Source organism: Lynx canadensis, chromosome B1 (genome assembly GCF_007474595.2).
Source record: "Lynx canadensis isolate LIC74 chromosome B1, mLynCan4.pri.v2, whole genome shotgun sequence".
Taxonomy (NCBI): Eukaryota; Metazoa; Chordata; class Mammalia; order Carnivora; family Felidae; genus Lynx; species Lynx canadensis.
This window is the reverse complement of record NC_044306.2, coordinates 122,309,032-122,325,379: the sequence shown is the minus strand read 5'-3', so window position 1 is coordinate 122,325,379 and position 16,348 is coordinate 122,309,032. Positions and strand designations below refer to the sequence as shown.

At 44.1% G+C, this 16,348-nt stretch overlaps 1 pseudogene; it reads left to right on the top strand.

The window, feature by feature from the left end:
* The first annotated feature begins 4,500 nt into the window (after positions 1-4,500).
* Positions 4,501-5,399, top strand: LOC115511566 (annotated as a pseudogene).
* Positions 5,400-16,348: the final 10,949 nt, after the last annotated feature.

Genomic DNA, 16,348 nt, shown 5'->3' with positions numbered 1-16,348 from the left:
AGAGAGAGAGAGGGCACATGAGTGAGCGTATCCTGCACAATCTGGGGAGGGGCAGAGAGAGAGAGAGGGAGAGAGAATCCTGATGTGGGGCTTGAACTCAAGAACCGTGAGATAATGACCTGAGTCAAAATCAAGAGTCAGATGCTTAACTGACTAGGCCACCAGGTGCCCCTAGAATAACAGAATTTGCCAAGGGATCACATATAGGGTGAAAGAGAGAAGCGTCAAGACAGATGCCATGTTCTTTGCCTAAGCAGCAGTCAGGATGTAGTGTTCATTTACTGAGATGGGAATAATGGAGGGAGGTGCAAGTGTGGGGCTAGGGTAGGTTGATGGAGGCAGGGTAGTTGATGCGGGCAAGGTCAAGACCTCAGTTTTGGACAGTTGCCTTTGAGATGCCAATTAAACGTCCGTGGTGAGATGTTGAGGAGGCCTTTATTTTATTTTATTTTAATTTTTAAATGTCTATTTATTTTTGAGAGAGAGAAAGAGAAGGTAAGTGGGAGAGGTGCAGAGAGAGGAGGACAGAGGATCCCAAGTGGGCTCTTCTCTAACAGCACACAGTTGGATGTGGGGCTTGAACTCACAGACCGGAAGATCGGGACCTGAGCCGAAGTTGGTTGCTCAACCGACTGAGCTAAGGTGCCCCGAGGACGCCTTTGGATATGAAAACCTGGAGTTCAGGAGAGAGATCCAGGCTGAAATGGAAATCAGCAGTAGCTGGTATTGAAAACCACTAGACTGGGGCGCCTGGGTGGCTCAGTCGGTTGGGCGTCGGACTTCGGCTCAGGTCGTGATCTCACGGTCTGTGAGTTCGAGCCCCACGTCGGGCTCTGTGCTGACAGTTCAGAGCCTGGAGCCTGTTTCGGATTCTGTGTCTCCCTCTCTCTGACCCTCCCCCGTTCATGTTCCATCTCTCTCTGTCTCAAAAATAAATAAGGTTAAAAAAAAAAAAAAAGAAAACCACGAGACTGAAAGAGATGGTCAGAGAAGTGAGTTTAGTTAGAAAAGAGAAGGGACCAATGCTCAGACGTCAGGGAGATGAGTAAGCATTCCTAAAATGGTAGCTGCTGGCGTTATTATCATAATTTCCCCCAGATTTCCTTATTTGAGGGCCACCCCTCACTCCAGCTCTCTGGTTCTCCAGTAAGGGGCCGTTTGGAAAAATCCCACCTTGTGTCTTTCAGTTTCTCTCCAGGACAGCACTTCCATTGTAAACACTGCTTCTGGCTGTGGCCACCCACGTGGGACACACTGCCTTTTCCTGACAACGCCTCCCATTCCAGCTAAAATCAAGGTACCTTGCTGCTTTTAGTACCTGGCTGTCTGCTGGGGAGAGTCCCTGCCATCCCCCTGCCTGTCCTGACGCCATCAGCCCTCTGCCCACCCACCATCCTTGGGAGCAGTCCGTCATCTCACCTTCAGGGTCTGGGGTATCTGGTCTCGATCTGACAGCTTCTTCCTCTCTCTGTACAGGGAACAAGTCCCATGGAATTCACATTGCTTTTTCCTTTTACCATCGAGGCTCTTTCTCTTCCTCACATTTAAATTTTTTTTTTTAACGTTTATTTATTTTTGAGACAGGGAGAGACAGAGCATGAACAGGGGAGGGTCAGAGAGAGGGAGACACAGAATCTGAAGCAGGCTCCAGGCTCTGAGCTGTCAGCACAGAGCCCGACGCAGGGCTCGAACTCACAGACTGTGAGATCATGACCCGCTCCGAAGTCGGCAGCTTAACCGACTGAGCCACCCAGGCGCCCCTCTCACGTTTAAATTCATATTGATTTTCTCTAAAGATTTGGACTCTCTGGTTTGGAAAACCTCACTACATGTTTCTATTTTTTTAACTTAAAAAAATTAGAAAAAAATTTCATGCTTATTTATTTTGAGAGAGAGAGAGAGAGAGAGAATGAGTCAGGGAGGGGCAGAAAGAGAGAGGGAGAGAGAGAGAATCCCAAGCAGGCTCTGCACTGTCGGGACAGAGCCCAACAGATATCACAAATTGTGAGATCAAGACCTGAGCTGAAGTCAAGAGTTGGACACTTAACCAACTGATTCACCCAGGTGTCCCTTTTTAACTTTTTTAAAAAATATATTTTTTATTGAAGTACAATGAAGATAAAGTGTTATATTCTCCTCCTGTGCATGACATAATGATTCAACAATTCTGTACATTACTCAGAGCTCATCGAGGTACGTGTACTCTTAATTAATCCCTTTTATTTATTTCCCCCACCCACTTTTGTCTTCATTTTTAACTCTGAATTGTAACATCATATCTCGTACAATGTAAATAATATTAATAAAATGGATACTTTGTACCCACCACCCAACTTAAGAAAAAAACATTCTGGTGACTCAGATGTCCCTTGTGCCCCCCCCTTTTTTTTTTTTTTTTAATATTTATTTTTGAGACAGAGAGAGACAGAGCATGAACGGGGGAGGGTCAGAGAGAGGGAGGCACAGAATCTGTGCTGACAGCTCAGAGCCCGACGCGGGGCTCGAACTCACCGACTGTGAGATCACGACCTGAGCCGAAGTCGGCTGCTTAACCAACTGAGCCACCCGGGCGCCTTGTGGCCTTCCTTAATGCTGCCCTTTCTCCTCCCCACTTGAGGAAACTTGTGCAAGATATTCCCTTGCTCATCTTTACAGCGATGTGGGATAAGGGGTTTCTTCTAGGAATTAACACCTTCTACCGTTAGTGAAGATCTGGAAGGGACTGTGGGAAAGATGGAGGAAAAACCACTAACCAGCCTTCTGAAGCTGCGTGCGGATGGGCCAGCCAGCGTCTCAAGGAGAAGCTAAGAATCCGGGCCACCGAGCGGGGCTGCAAAGAGGCAGCTGCAGGAGACGGTGGGAAGGGACGGCCTCTGCGAGGTGGTCCCTCTTCCAGTCCGCTGCCATCAGCCTGCAGCTGGCCGAAGGGCCGGCAGTGGATAGAAGGGCTGACAGCTGCCGAGAGGAGAGGAGTGTAAGTAGGAACCCAGCACCATGGCCGCTTTTGACTGCACGTGCCTTCCAAGAAAACGGGCTGCTGCTCCCCTTCTGCCTCCCGTATCTTATTTAAGTTCCTCTTTTGGTCAGGTTTGACCTCCAACCACATAGGGAAGGGAACTCTGGGATTTGTAGTTTCTAGCTTAGCCAGACTGGCAATGAAATACACCAGCGCTGCTGCCTATGAGTGAATCCTAACACTCAGTATTGTTGAGTTTGGGCCGCACTTTATTACCACGAACCATGCAGCTTAGTTTTTTCTACGACTCGCTTTTGTCTTTTCGTTGGGGTTGTTAGCTTTGGTTTTTGAGATTCCATCCTGCTGATCCGTTCGCTTTTAACTACTATAGACAGAATTCCAAAGTATGAAAATATATATGTATTTTATGTATCCATTTCAGTAGAATTAGATATTTGGGTTTTTTCTTTTCAGATTTTGCTTCTATGAACAATGTTTCTATGACTATTATATATGTCTCCTTATCTGTAAAAGTTCCTGTAGCACATATACCCAGGAGAGACACTGTGAGGTATAGAACATGTTACGTGCAGCTTTATTACATAGTGTCAAACTGTTTTCCAAGCGGACTGTGCTCCCACTGGCAGTGTGTGAGTGTTTCTGTTGCTAAACATCTTCATTATGAAGACACTTGACATTGTCAGATATTTTAAAATTTGCAAAAGCAAAGAGGCATAAAATGGCATCTGATTTTGATTTCAATTTTTTTTTTGACTTAATTATGAATGAGACTGGACATCTGTTACATATTTTTTCACCATTAGCATTTCCTCTTTTATGAAATAACTGGTGTATCTTTTGTTCTGGTTCTTTTCCTTAGAAGAGTTCTTCAGCAATTCTGGATAACAATCTTTTATTGATTGTTTATATTGCAAATATTCTTTCTCAATTTGTGGCTTGTGATCAGTTTGAGTCATTTCTGCTTTGCTGCTCTATTTTATCGACCTTCCCCTGTTCCATTTCTACACTGGATTGTCTGGTCATGTTCTTCCTAGAGTCTCTTGATGAACTCCTGGAAAGCCCCAATTTTAGTGTGGTAAATGTGGCCTTCCTCCCCAACTGCTTGGTGATTTGGGGTCTTGCATAAGGAATCCTTCTTTTCTTCCATATTGTAAAATATTCTATATTGCCTTCTAAAGTTATTCTGGTTTTGCCTTTTGCAAAGTGTTTAATTTCCCACAGATGATGTGATACATGCTCCTTTATAATTGAGCTTCCATATACGCATGAGTTTGTTTCTGGCCTCTGGTCTGTTCCATTGGTCCTGACATGTGCAAGGACAAGTGTCCCCATCTTGTTCTTCTTTAGCATTGCCTTGGCTTTTCTTATCTTATCTAAAAAAGCCATTTGCTTTTCTGCATAAATTTAAAAATCAAATTGTCGAGTTCCCCCAGAAACCTCTGTAGTGATTTGTGTAGAATTAGGGGACAACTGAACTCTTTATGAACTACTCTGCCATCTCCTGCCTCCTCTTTCCTTTCAACATGACCAGTGCTGCTGTGTCCTTTGTCGAGGACTTCCTGGTGGGTGGAGTGTCTGCGGCCACCTCCAAGACCCCTCGGTAGCACCCGTCGAGCGGATCAAGCTGCTGCTGCAGGTGCAACATGCCAGCAAGCAAATCACCGCAGATAAGCACTACACGGGCATTAGAGACTGTGTGGTTCGTATCTCCAAGGAGCAGGGAGTCCTGTCCTTCTGGTGTGGTAACTTGGCTGGCCAATATCATCAGATACTTCCCCACTCAGGCTCTTAACTTTGCCTTTCAAGTTAAATACAAGCAGATCTTCATGGGTGGTGTGGACAAGAGAACCCAGTTTTGGTGTTACTTTGCAGGGAATCGGGTCAGGTGGCGCCTCTGGGGCCACGTCTCTGTGTTTTGTGTCTCCTCTTGATTTTGCCCATACCCTTCTAGCAGCTGACGTGGGCGAAGCTGGAGCTGAAAGGGAATTCAGGGGCCTCCGTGACTGCCTGGTCAAGAACTCCAAATCTGATGGGATTAAGGTCCTGTAGAAAGGCTTTAATGTTTCTGCGCAGGGTAACCTCATCTACTGAGCTGCCTACTTCAGTATCTGACACTGCAAAGGGAATGCATCCAGATCCCAAGAGTACTCACATCTCCATCAGCTGGATGATCGCACAAGCCGTCACAGAGGTTGCTGTGTTGACTTTCTATCGGGTTGACACTCTTTGTCGCCGTGTGATGGTATAGTCAGGGCGCAAAGGAACTGATATCATGTGCACAGGCATGCTTGACTGCCGGAGGAATACTGCTCGTGATGGAGGAGCCAAAGCTTTTCTCAAGGGGGCTTTGTGCAATGTTCGCAGAGGCCCGGGCGGTGCTTTTGTGCTTGTCTCGCGTGATGAAATCGAGAAGTTCACGTGAGTTATTTCCTGGCTTTTTCACCCTGTGAGCAGGCATGTTGTAGCGTATAACATATCTTGAGCATTCTTGACAGACTGTTGGGTGTCTATTTATCAACGGCAACTATTGACTGGTTGGAAATGGGAAGCAATACTATTCATCTGACCAGTCTTCTCCTAAAGCCATTTCCGCGATGATGGGACTCAACTGTCGTTTTTTCAGTCACTCCTGATAAACAAATTTGAAGAAATAAAAAAAAAAAAAATCCAAAAGAAAACAAGAGAAGTCTTTACAGACTGCTAATCTGTTCCCGCTGAATCTGTTCTGCTCATGAGCTCATGGCTGCCATCTGAAGACTCTCTCACCTTTCTTGGCACCTAGTTTTGGCTGTGTGTGGCAGAGTACTTGCAGACTGATTGCCATTATTTCCTTCCCTGTATCCACATGTCACTTTGCTGCTGTCCTTTCAAGAAACAGAATATGCCTCCTCCTTTGGAATATGAGCTGGCGTTATCACTTGTTTGCCTAATAGATTGCAGTGGGTAAGATACCGTGCCAATTCTGAGCCTCGGTCTCAACCAGACTTTTGCGCCATGGCTCTCTCCTGGAATTGTGCCACCGTCTGTGAACAGCCCCGGGTGAGTCTGCTGGATGGTGAGAGACACATGCACGGTTAGTCACCTCATAGCCAGGCTTTGCTGTATACTAACTTTGACCTCAAGCAAGGTGCCTGAGGCACCTCATCTCTAAAATGAGGATCATAATAATATCCAGCAAACAGTGTTGTTGTAAGGATTAAGTGAGCTAACATAAAGTAAAGCATTTAGTGGGGCACCTGGGTGACTCAGTGGGTTAAGCATACTCCTCTTGATTTCGGCTCAAGTCATGATCCCAGGGCTGTGGAATTGAGCCCCGTGTTGTGACCTCTCTCTCTTACATAAATAAACTTAAAAAAAAAAAAAAAAAGTAAAGCACTTAGAAGGGAGCCTGGCACATAATAAACTCTTTGAGGGTCAGTTATTACCATTATAGTGCAAAAGAGTGCACATTTTGGACTCATATGGAGAAAAACAAATTTATTTGCCCAGAACATAGAGTGTGTGCTTAGTTCGGAAGAAATGGCTGGGAAGGCAGGGAGGAGCAAGTCTGTAAGTAGCCTTGAATGCCTGCCTCAGATATACGGATTTTTATTCTACAGATATTAGGGAGCCATTGCAAGTTGTGAGCATTTAAGAAACATGATGAATGTATTCAAATATTTAGATAAGTTCTCACATTCATATGAAATGGTCCCCCATAATTTTTTCAGTCTCTCTAACTAAAGACTGATTGGAGATACACTTGATGGCAAGGAATCCTAAAATGGTCATTTATTTTGGGATGGAGTAGCTGGATGGGTTTGCTTATGTTCACACGGTTGGGTGGCTGTTGCTTTTGCAATGAAAGCAAAAGAATCTGTGGTACAGTTTATGTTTGAGAATCGGGCAACTTAGACCAAGCCATTAAGCAGTGTGGAAGACATAACCTCCTTGGTTATAGCCAGGGCTGTGACAAATAGTCAATATATTTGTATACATCTTCAACAGATATTTATTCTGCTTGGATTTTATGCTAAAAAGGAAATAGGCAAATAGAAGACATGATCTTCACTGTTTGAAGTTTATAGTCCATTGAGCAATAAAGACCAATAAATAGCACCTGTATGGTAGATCATGGTAAATGCTACACAATGAGAGCATCCATTGGATATTTGGATTTAGAGAGATATGAGAGCTGAGATCTGATGATGGATGATTCAGAATTTGCCAAAGAGGAGGAGGCTGGGGGTTTCAGACAGCGGGAACAGAATGGATAGAGACCTAGAGCAAGAAAAAACCATGGAGAATGTTTTATAATATGTATATACGGGGGCAATATCATTGGCCGTTACTAATAGTCTCACTTCTTCTTGAAGTTATATTATGGAACAGGGTGATGAAACCAGGTGGGCTGCATGAAGCCTGCAGGCTGTGGGTTGCTTATCAATGTATTAGATTCTCACTTAACTCTCCTTCCGTAGGGGAAACACACCTAAGAAATAAATCACTAAGAACCTAAACAGGTAGTGTGGGGGCACAGGACAGACTGCCCCCAAATGTGCCACATAGTGATTATTTGAATTAAAGTTACTTAAGAAACAGCCAGTGTAAGAACACTCTGACCCCCTCCTGCTATGGCTCCAAAAAGCAGGAAATAAATCTCCTGTGGGAAACGTGCCCTCCCTGCACCAGGAGATAGAGGGACATCCATTTTGTCAGAGACAAAGAAATTCAGAGCCAAAGAAGCCTATCTAAACAAATCCTGTTACTATTCTAGCCTCCAGCCCAAATTTTATTTAGAACTCCTTACGAAGCTCTTGAATATAAATTTTCTTTGTTCTGTCAATTCCTCACAGATTAAAAAAATTTTTTTTAATGTTTATTTATTTTGAGAGAGAGAGACAGAGACAGAATGTGAGCAGGTTGGGGCAGAGAGAGAGAGGGAGACACAGAATCCGAAGCAGGCTCCAGGCTCTGAGCTGTCAGCCCAGAGCCTGATATGGGGCTTGAACTCATGAACCACGAAATCATGACCTGAGCTGAAGTTGGACGCTTAATCCACTGAGCCACCCAGACACCCCAATTCCTCACAGATTTATGTTTCTTTGTCTAAAAAGCATAAAAGTGCATACCTTGGTCATTTCTTTATTTTATTATTATTTTATTATGTGGCTTCAGTGTGCATGTAGTTAAACTTTGGTGTTTTTGGTTTGTTTCGTTCTTTTTCCTGTTAATCTGTCTCACGTCAATTCAATTCTTGAACCGGCTAGAAGAATCTTGAAGGGTAGGGAAAAATTTTTGCTCCCTGAGAGATGGTTTAGTTACTAATTTGAAACCCAAGTGAGAAGGAAGGGTATCCATGATGATACATGTCAAGATTTGGATGTGGAAGGAAAAGAGGTCAAACAAAAGTCTTATGAGTTATGCCAACCAATTCATGGGTAGAGGATTTTCTGTACTATTTATATATACATATGCTGTCAGACACAGTGAATTTCAAGTATAGGGGGCTCTAGGGTATTTGGTTTTATAATATTAGACTAACCAACTGTTCTCTCATGCTTTATGTTGACGGTTCTGCCTGGCATGTAGTAAGTGCTCAATAAATACTAGCTGCTATTATTATTTTATCAGTATTAAGAACAATATATGATTCAAGGTAACTTAACAATGGAATCACGTAGAAGGCTACAATGGGAAAACGCTGCATATGTAGCTTGTTCTTGATTCTTTTTTCTCTCTCCCATAGTTATTTTATTATTCATGGTTATTTCTACACAAAGGGGATACAGAAAGATGTGACTCAGTTTCAGTGAAAGATTAGCGTTGGGAGTTGTGCAATTCTGATCCCCCGAACAAGCCTCAATTCCATCACCACCCCCAAAACAGTGAGTGTTGGTGAATTACAGACCAGAATGTTTTTTAATAAAGGCGCTCATGGGGAACCGCTGAAGTTACAGGACCAAAGGTCAGATTGGCTCAATATTAAAGCAAGGCTGCTACTCTGATGTGAGTATATTTAAGAAATATATTAAAGGATGGATCAATGCAAAATGTAAAGCAAGCTACACATAAATTTGGGAAGAAAAAGCCCTCAGGTCCTGGAGCTATTGGGAAGACTTAAAGACAGAAATAAAACAAACCCTCCTCCCTTACTCTCCCAACCCTAACTTCACCAATACAAGACCCTCCTCACCCCACCCCCCAAAAAAAACACCTTACAGATTTTCCAGATTATGAAGGAGAAAAAAATTTATGTTTTATTTTATAGTTTGGCAGATGAAATGGAAGGAAAAGTTTGTAATGAGTCACATATGTTGTATTTATCATAAATAGATTTTTTTTTCAAGGAAATTTGCACCATGTTTATGAAGCACAAAATTTAAATGGCATTAACTCATTTATTTGGGCATCTTCTAAAAATAGATTCTAAGCAAAGAATACAGGGGATACTGGGGATACAGTTGTGAACGACAGACAAGCTGACTTAGTGTTTATAGGAGGAGATGATCACGAATCAAATAACCACGCAAGGAAATGTCAAAATGTAACCGTGGTTATGCCACAGATAAAGTGTGTAAACTCCTCTGAGATCATGGAGTGGGACATTTGACCCTGTTTGGGACCGAGAGTGTTGACTGAGTTCTGAAGGATAAGTAGGAATCAAATAGGTAAGAAGGGTGCTGTGGGGCTGGGGAAGAGTGACCCAGAGAAGAAAACGACACGCAAAGACTTTCTGTTGGGAAGAGCTGATCTGTTTGTTCAAGGCACTGGGAGCAAGGCCACATGACAGCTCAGGGGACACGGAGCGCAGAGCAAAGAGAGGCTATGCAGGAAGGTAGAAGGCAGTAATAAAAGCCCTAATTATATTCTGTTATTATTATTATTAAATGTTTATTTTTGAGAGAGAAGGAGAGACACTGAGAGGGGTAGGGGCAGACAGAGAGGGGAACAGGATCTGAAGTGGGCTCTGTGCTGACAGCAGAGAGCCCAGTGCGGTGCTTGAACTCATGAATCGTGAAATCATGACCCAAGCATGACCAAGAGTCAGATGGTTAACTGACTGAGTCACCCAGGCACCCCATTTTATAATTATTTAAAAAAAAAAATTAACTTTTTACTTTTAAGTAATCTCTATACCCATCATGGGGCTAGAACTCACAACCCTGATGAGATCAAGAGTTGCCTACTCCACAGGCTGAGCCAGTCAGGTGCCCCTAAAAGCCCAAGTTTTAAGATGGCCACTTGGAAAACAGGTCTGCATTTCTCAGCTCCTTGTGGCTATGTTTTGTCCAATGAAATTTAAGCAGAAGTACTGAGAGTAACTTCCAGGAAGTGTCCTGAGAATGAAAAGACATGTCCTTTCCCCCCGCTTCATCCTTCCTGTTGGTAGAAATTTGGAGAGAGCAGCCATTTTAAAACACGAAGTGATGTTGGGATAGAAATCCCCTGCAGGACAGATAGAAGGGACCCAAGTCCCTACCAGTGTCAAGAGTCATACTGGACTTGGCCTGACTACCTAGACTTCTTAGAGATAGAAATAAAAATATCCTTCCCTTGGGGTGCCTGAGTGGCTCAGTCAATTAAGTGTCCGACTTCGGCTCAGGTCATGATCTCATGGTTTGTGAGTTCAAGCCCCATGTCGGGCTCTGCTGACAGCTCAGAGCCTGGAGCCTGGTTCAGATTCTACGTCTCCCTGTCTCTCTCTGCCCCTCCCCTGCTCTCTCGCTCTCTCTCTCAAAAATGAATAAGCCTATGGCACAAAAACAGACACACAGACCAATGGAATAGAATAGAAACCCCAGAACTAGACCCACAAACGTATGGCCAACTCATCTTTGACAAAGCAGGAAAGAACATCCAATGGAAAAAAGACAGCCTCTTTAACAAATGGTGCTGGGAGAACTGGACAGCAACATGCAGAAGGTTGAAACTAGACCACTTTCTCACACCATTTACAAAAATAAACTCAAAATGGATAAAGGACCTAAATGTGAGACAGGAAACCATCAAAACCTTAGAGGAGAAAGCAGGAAAAGACCTCTCTGACCTCAGCCGTAGCAATCTCTTACTCGACACATCCCCAAAGGCAAGGGAATTAAAAGCAAACGTGAATTACTGGGACCTTATGAAGATAAAAAGCTTCTGCACAGCAAAGGAAACAACCAACAAAACTAAAAGGCAACCAACGGAATGGGAAAAGATATTTGCAAATGACATATCGGACAAAGGGCTAGTATCTAAAATCTATAAAGAGCTCACCAAACTCCACACCCGAAAAACAAATAACCCAGTGAAGAAATGGGCAGAAAACATGAATAGACACTTCTCTAAAGAAGACATCCAGATGGCCAACAGGCACATGAAAAGATGTTCAGCGTCGCTCCTTATCAGGGAAATACAAATCAAAACCACACTCAGGTATCACCTCACGCCAGTCAGAGTGGCCAAAATGAACAAATCAGGAGACTATAGATGCTGGAGAGGATGTGGAGAAACGGGAACCCTCTTGCACTGTTGGTGGGAATGCAAATTGGTGCAGCCGCTCTGGAAAGCAGTGTGGAGGTTCCTCAGAAAATTAAAAATAGACCTACCCTATGACCCAGCAATAGCACTGCTAGGAATTTACCCAAGGGATACAGGAGTACTGATGCATAGGGGCACTTGTACCCCAATGTTCATAGCAGCACTCTCAACAATAGCCAAATTATGGAAAGAGCCTAAATGTCCATCAACTGATGAATGGATAAAGAAATTGTGGTTTATATACACAATGGAGTACTACATGGCAATGAGAAAGAACGAAATATGGCCCTTTGTAGCAACGTGGATGGAACTGGAGAGTGTGATGCTAAGTGAAATAAGCCATACAGAGAAAGACAGATACCATATGGTTTCACTCTTATGTGGATCCTGAGAAACTCAACAGGAACCCATGGGGGAGGGGAAGGAAAAAAAAAAAAAAAGAGGTTAGAGTGGGAGAGAGCCAAAGCATAAGAGACTGTTAAAAACTGAGAACAAACTGAGGGTTGATGGGGGGTGGGAGGGAGGGGAGGGTGGGTGATGGGTATTGAGGAGGGCACCTTTTGGGATGAGCACTGGGTGTTGTATGGAAACCAATTTGTCAATAAATTTCATATAAAAAAAAAAAAAAAGAATAAGCCTAAAAAGAATAAAAAAAAAAAATCCTTCGCTCTTATTTAAGCCACTGTTATTCAGTTTTTTTCTGTTACTCACAAATGATCTAATGCTAACAGGTAAATGTGGGGTCTAAGAAGTCTAGATTTGGCCTAGCCAAATCCACAGAGTTCTTCAACTTATTATTTTTTTTAATGTTTATTTTAAGAGAGAGGGTGATAGAGAGTGAATGGGGGAGGGGCAGAGAGAGGGAGAGAGAGACAGAATCCCAAGCAGGCTCCTCAGCTGTCAGCACGGAGCCCAATACAGGGCTTGAACTCAGGAACTGCGGGATCAAGACCTGAGCCAAAACCAAGAGTCAGACGCTTAACTGACTGAGCCACTCACCTGCCCCCAGAGTTCTTCACCTTTAGTGTACCCACTTATTTCTGCTGCTTATTTCTTTGTGTACCCCTACAGAGGTGAGGAGACTGCTGCCAACAGGATGTTCTATTTGGTTGTCCTTGACTCTATTTAGCACTGCTGTGAAGCCATCCATGTGTCTTACCAGGGTGGGATCCTGAGAAAATATTTAGGCGAAGCGTGAAAACGAAACTATTGTATGATGAAGTTAAAAATCTATTCCACAAGATGAAAGCACGTCTTTTTGTTAAGTAAGCGTTAGTTAGGGAAAGCCTCCTTTCCCGAGGAGAAAATGGGATCTTTTGGAGGAGTGGATGGCAATCAAAGAGAAGACAATCCAGGAGAAAGAGATAAAGTTCTATGCCTTTCCCTTTGTCTGTGCAGATCCTGGTGAACTTGAACTACTGGCTGTACTTTCTTTGAAGGGCAGGAAGCCCCGGATAAAACACATTCTACATAGCATTATTTCAGGTTTCCTAGGCTACGACAACTTGAGGCAGTGTTTTTCAAATTTTCTCTAAGCCATGGAATACTTTCTTCAGTAAAGGCTTACTTGGAAGCTGTATGTACATAAAGTTGGAGGGCCTGCTGCTTTTCTGATGACAGGGACATCGGGGGTATAAAGGCCTGCTTGAATCCCCTCCAAATCTCCCTCCAGCTGTGGCTCCTGGAGAGGTTTTAGCCGGACACCTTAGGGCTCCAAGAAACACAATTTAAAAAACAATTCGGGAAGGTGCCTGAGTAGCCCAGTCCGTTAAGAGTATGACTCTTGATTTCGGCTCAGGTCACCATCTCTCGGTTAGTGAGAATGAGCCCCCAGCAGGGCTTTGCGCTGACAGTACGGAGCCTGCTTGGGATTCTCTCTCTCCCTCTCTCTCTGTCCCTCCCCCAAATGTGTGCCAGAGTGCTCTCTCTCTCTCTCAAAATAGATAAACATTAAAAAAAAATAAATTCTAAAACAAACAAACAATTTAGGGGCTTTTATGGGGGCATAATGGTAGCTACAAAATAGCATTTTCTGCCTATCCTGAAAAAGTATATCCTGACTTTCCTTGGAAAAAGTACATCCCGACTCTGATTCTTCCCAATTTTTTTCTGGTCATTTCTGAATGGCGTCAGCTAAAATGTCACCTCCTCGAAAAGGCCTTTCTGAATTACCCTGTCTGGAGCAGCATTCCTCGATTACTCTTTATCAAATCATCATGCTTGACATATTTATTTGTAGGACTTTTCATTCTCAGACAGTTTCTTGTTTATTTATTCACCAGCATGTTTCTCTCTTCCCTCCTGGTATGATAAACTCTATGAGAGTCTGTTTTGTTTACTGCTCTATCCCCAGTACCTTGCAAGGTATTTGGCATAGTGAATATGCTCAGTAAATTTTTTTTTTTTCAAATGTGTCAGTTTCCTGGGCTTGCCTTTAAGAATTACCATAAACTGATGGCTTAAAACAATACAGTGTATTCTTTCACAGTTCTGGAGGCCAGAAGTCTGAAATCAGGTGCTGGCAGAGTCATACACCCTCTGGAGGGTTTGTGAGGAGAGGTCTTTCCTTGCCTTTTCCAGATTCTGGTGGCTTGACATTCCTTGGCTTGTGGCTACACAGCTCCAATTTCTTCTTTTTTTTTTTTATTTTTTATTTTCAATATATGAAATTTATTGTCAAATTGGTTTCCATACAACACCCAGTGCTCATCCCAACAGGTACCCTCCTCAATACCCATCACCCACCCTCGCCTCCCTCCCACCCCCCATCCACCCTCAGTTTGTTCTCAGACACAGCTCCAATTTCTGCCTCTGTCTTCACATGGCTTTCTCCTCGACCTCTCTGTGCCTTTCCTCTGTGGACACTTGTCATTGGATTTAAGGTCCACCCAGGTAAGCCAGGATGATCTCATCTCAATATCCTTAACTTAACTACAACTGCAAAGTCCTTTTCTTTTTTTAAGTTTATTTATTTTGAGAGAGAGCAAGAGAGCACAAGCAGGGGAGGGGCAGAGAGAGAAGGAGAGAAGGATCTCAAGCGGGCTTCACGCCCAGTGTGGAGCCCAATTTGGGGCTCCATCTTACATCCCTGAGATCATGACCAAGAGTCGGACACTTAACCGACTGAGCCACTCAGGGGCCCCGCAAAGTCCCTTTGTCAAATAAGGTCATGTCCACTGGTTAAAGGGGGTTGAATATGGACATCTATTTTGGGGGCCACCATTTGATCCACCACAACAAGCACATTTGAAGGATGCAGGAATGAACAAACTAATTAGCTCCTTGGCTCCCCATGTTGTCTGCCATTTTCCTCTTCTGGGAAGAGGATATGTGAGACGTCTGGGGTCATGTTTCCTACCGCTGTTGGTGCCCAAAGTGATGGCTCTACCTCTAGTGACTAGGGCAGGGCAGTCAGCAGGGAGAGCAGAGACACTAAGGTTTCAGACAACTTTCACAACGTGGGGTCCTTAATGACTGTGCCCAGGATGCTATCTCTGGGCACTACTGACGCCCCAGTGCCTCTTCTGGTAGAAGGTGTCACACCTGGTGACTTAACATCTTCTCTAACTACTGAAGGAGGAGTGAGCTTTGGGCCTCGTCATTGCAAGGAAAAGGGAGGACTGAGTAGGAGATTAATCAGAGTGACAAAAACCACCCCCAATAGCCCTCCTTGACGCTAACATGTACCTCACTCAGTCTTCCCCCAAAAAAGAAAAGTTCCTACCCAGGAGAGTCTTGGTGCTTTGTGTAAATAAATTCTTGTTGGGTCCATCTCTGTTGTCCAGACATCTTGGAGTCTAGGCCGCACCCTTTATTACTTATTCCTAGCATCACATAGCTTTGTTTTTTATTCTCACGAGGGTTAGAGGCCTAAAGACTCAGGAAACAGAGATACAGGAGCTACAGCAATTTGTTGATGAGCAGGACACCCTTGACTTCCTGTTCTCTCTCTTCTTCTGTGTCCGCGGAAATGGGTCTGAGGAGTAGGCCCTCGGACGCAGTCGCGGTGACGGCCATCCTCACGAAAAGCGGGGCTCATCACGGATCCTCTCATACTTTCTCCTGTCCTCAATCTGCTTGTTCTGCCTCCTGCTTTCCCGTCGAGGATTGTGAAGACCATTTCAGATCACCCTCCCAGTCAGAAGTCATCTTTCTGATGTCCCTGTCACATCAATAGGACTCCAATTTCTAGACCTGAGGGCTGTGTAGGAGGTTTTAAAGTGGCTGCTTTCTCTCATGCCACTAACTTCTGAGAAAAAGCCCTGGTTACTGGCGAAAGAAGACAAACATAATTGAATCCCGGGTATTTTCCCTGAGGCTACAAGCTTTCTTTCCGTAGAGAAACCTATGACTCCCGATGACCACTGGGGGTCCCCAGCAGGCTTTTCCAATGCGCCGGAGGCACCACACTCCTTCCTCACCCTCCCGCTCCTTCCCAAGGGCGCCAGGGGCAAAAACAACATTAGACTGTGACGTCAGCCAGCTGGAGCCTTGCTGTGGTTGTGCCCATAGGTGTAGCTAAGCTTCTGAGGAGTGGGGCCTGTACTTTCCCTGCCAGCCCAACTTGCAGCTTAAATTATTGCCCTGATGTTATTTTAATGTGCCTTGGGGCCCTGGTGGGTGGCAGGGGAACAGCATTTAATTTCCTTCGGAGTTTGGAATGTGCCTGACACTTCTTGAGTAGTCGGGGCAATGAGAGAATCTATAATCCTGAAGTAGCAAGCAACTTCGGGGGATCTTTTCCTTTCTTTGGCAAACTTCACGACAAAGTTAAATTTGGGGAGGATTAAAAAGGAAGTGAATGTTTATTAAGTGGCATAGGCACCCTGCTCTTGACATTTGTTATATTATTTAATCTTCAAAGTA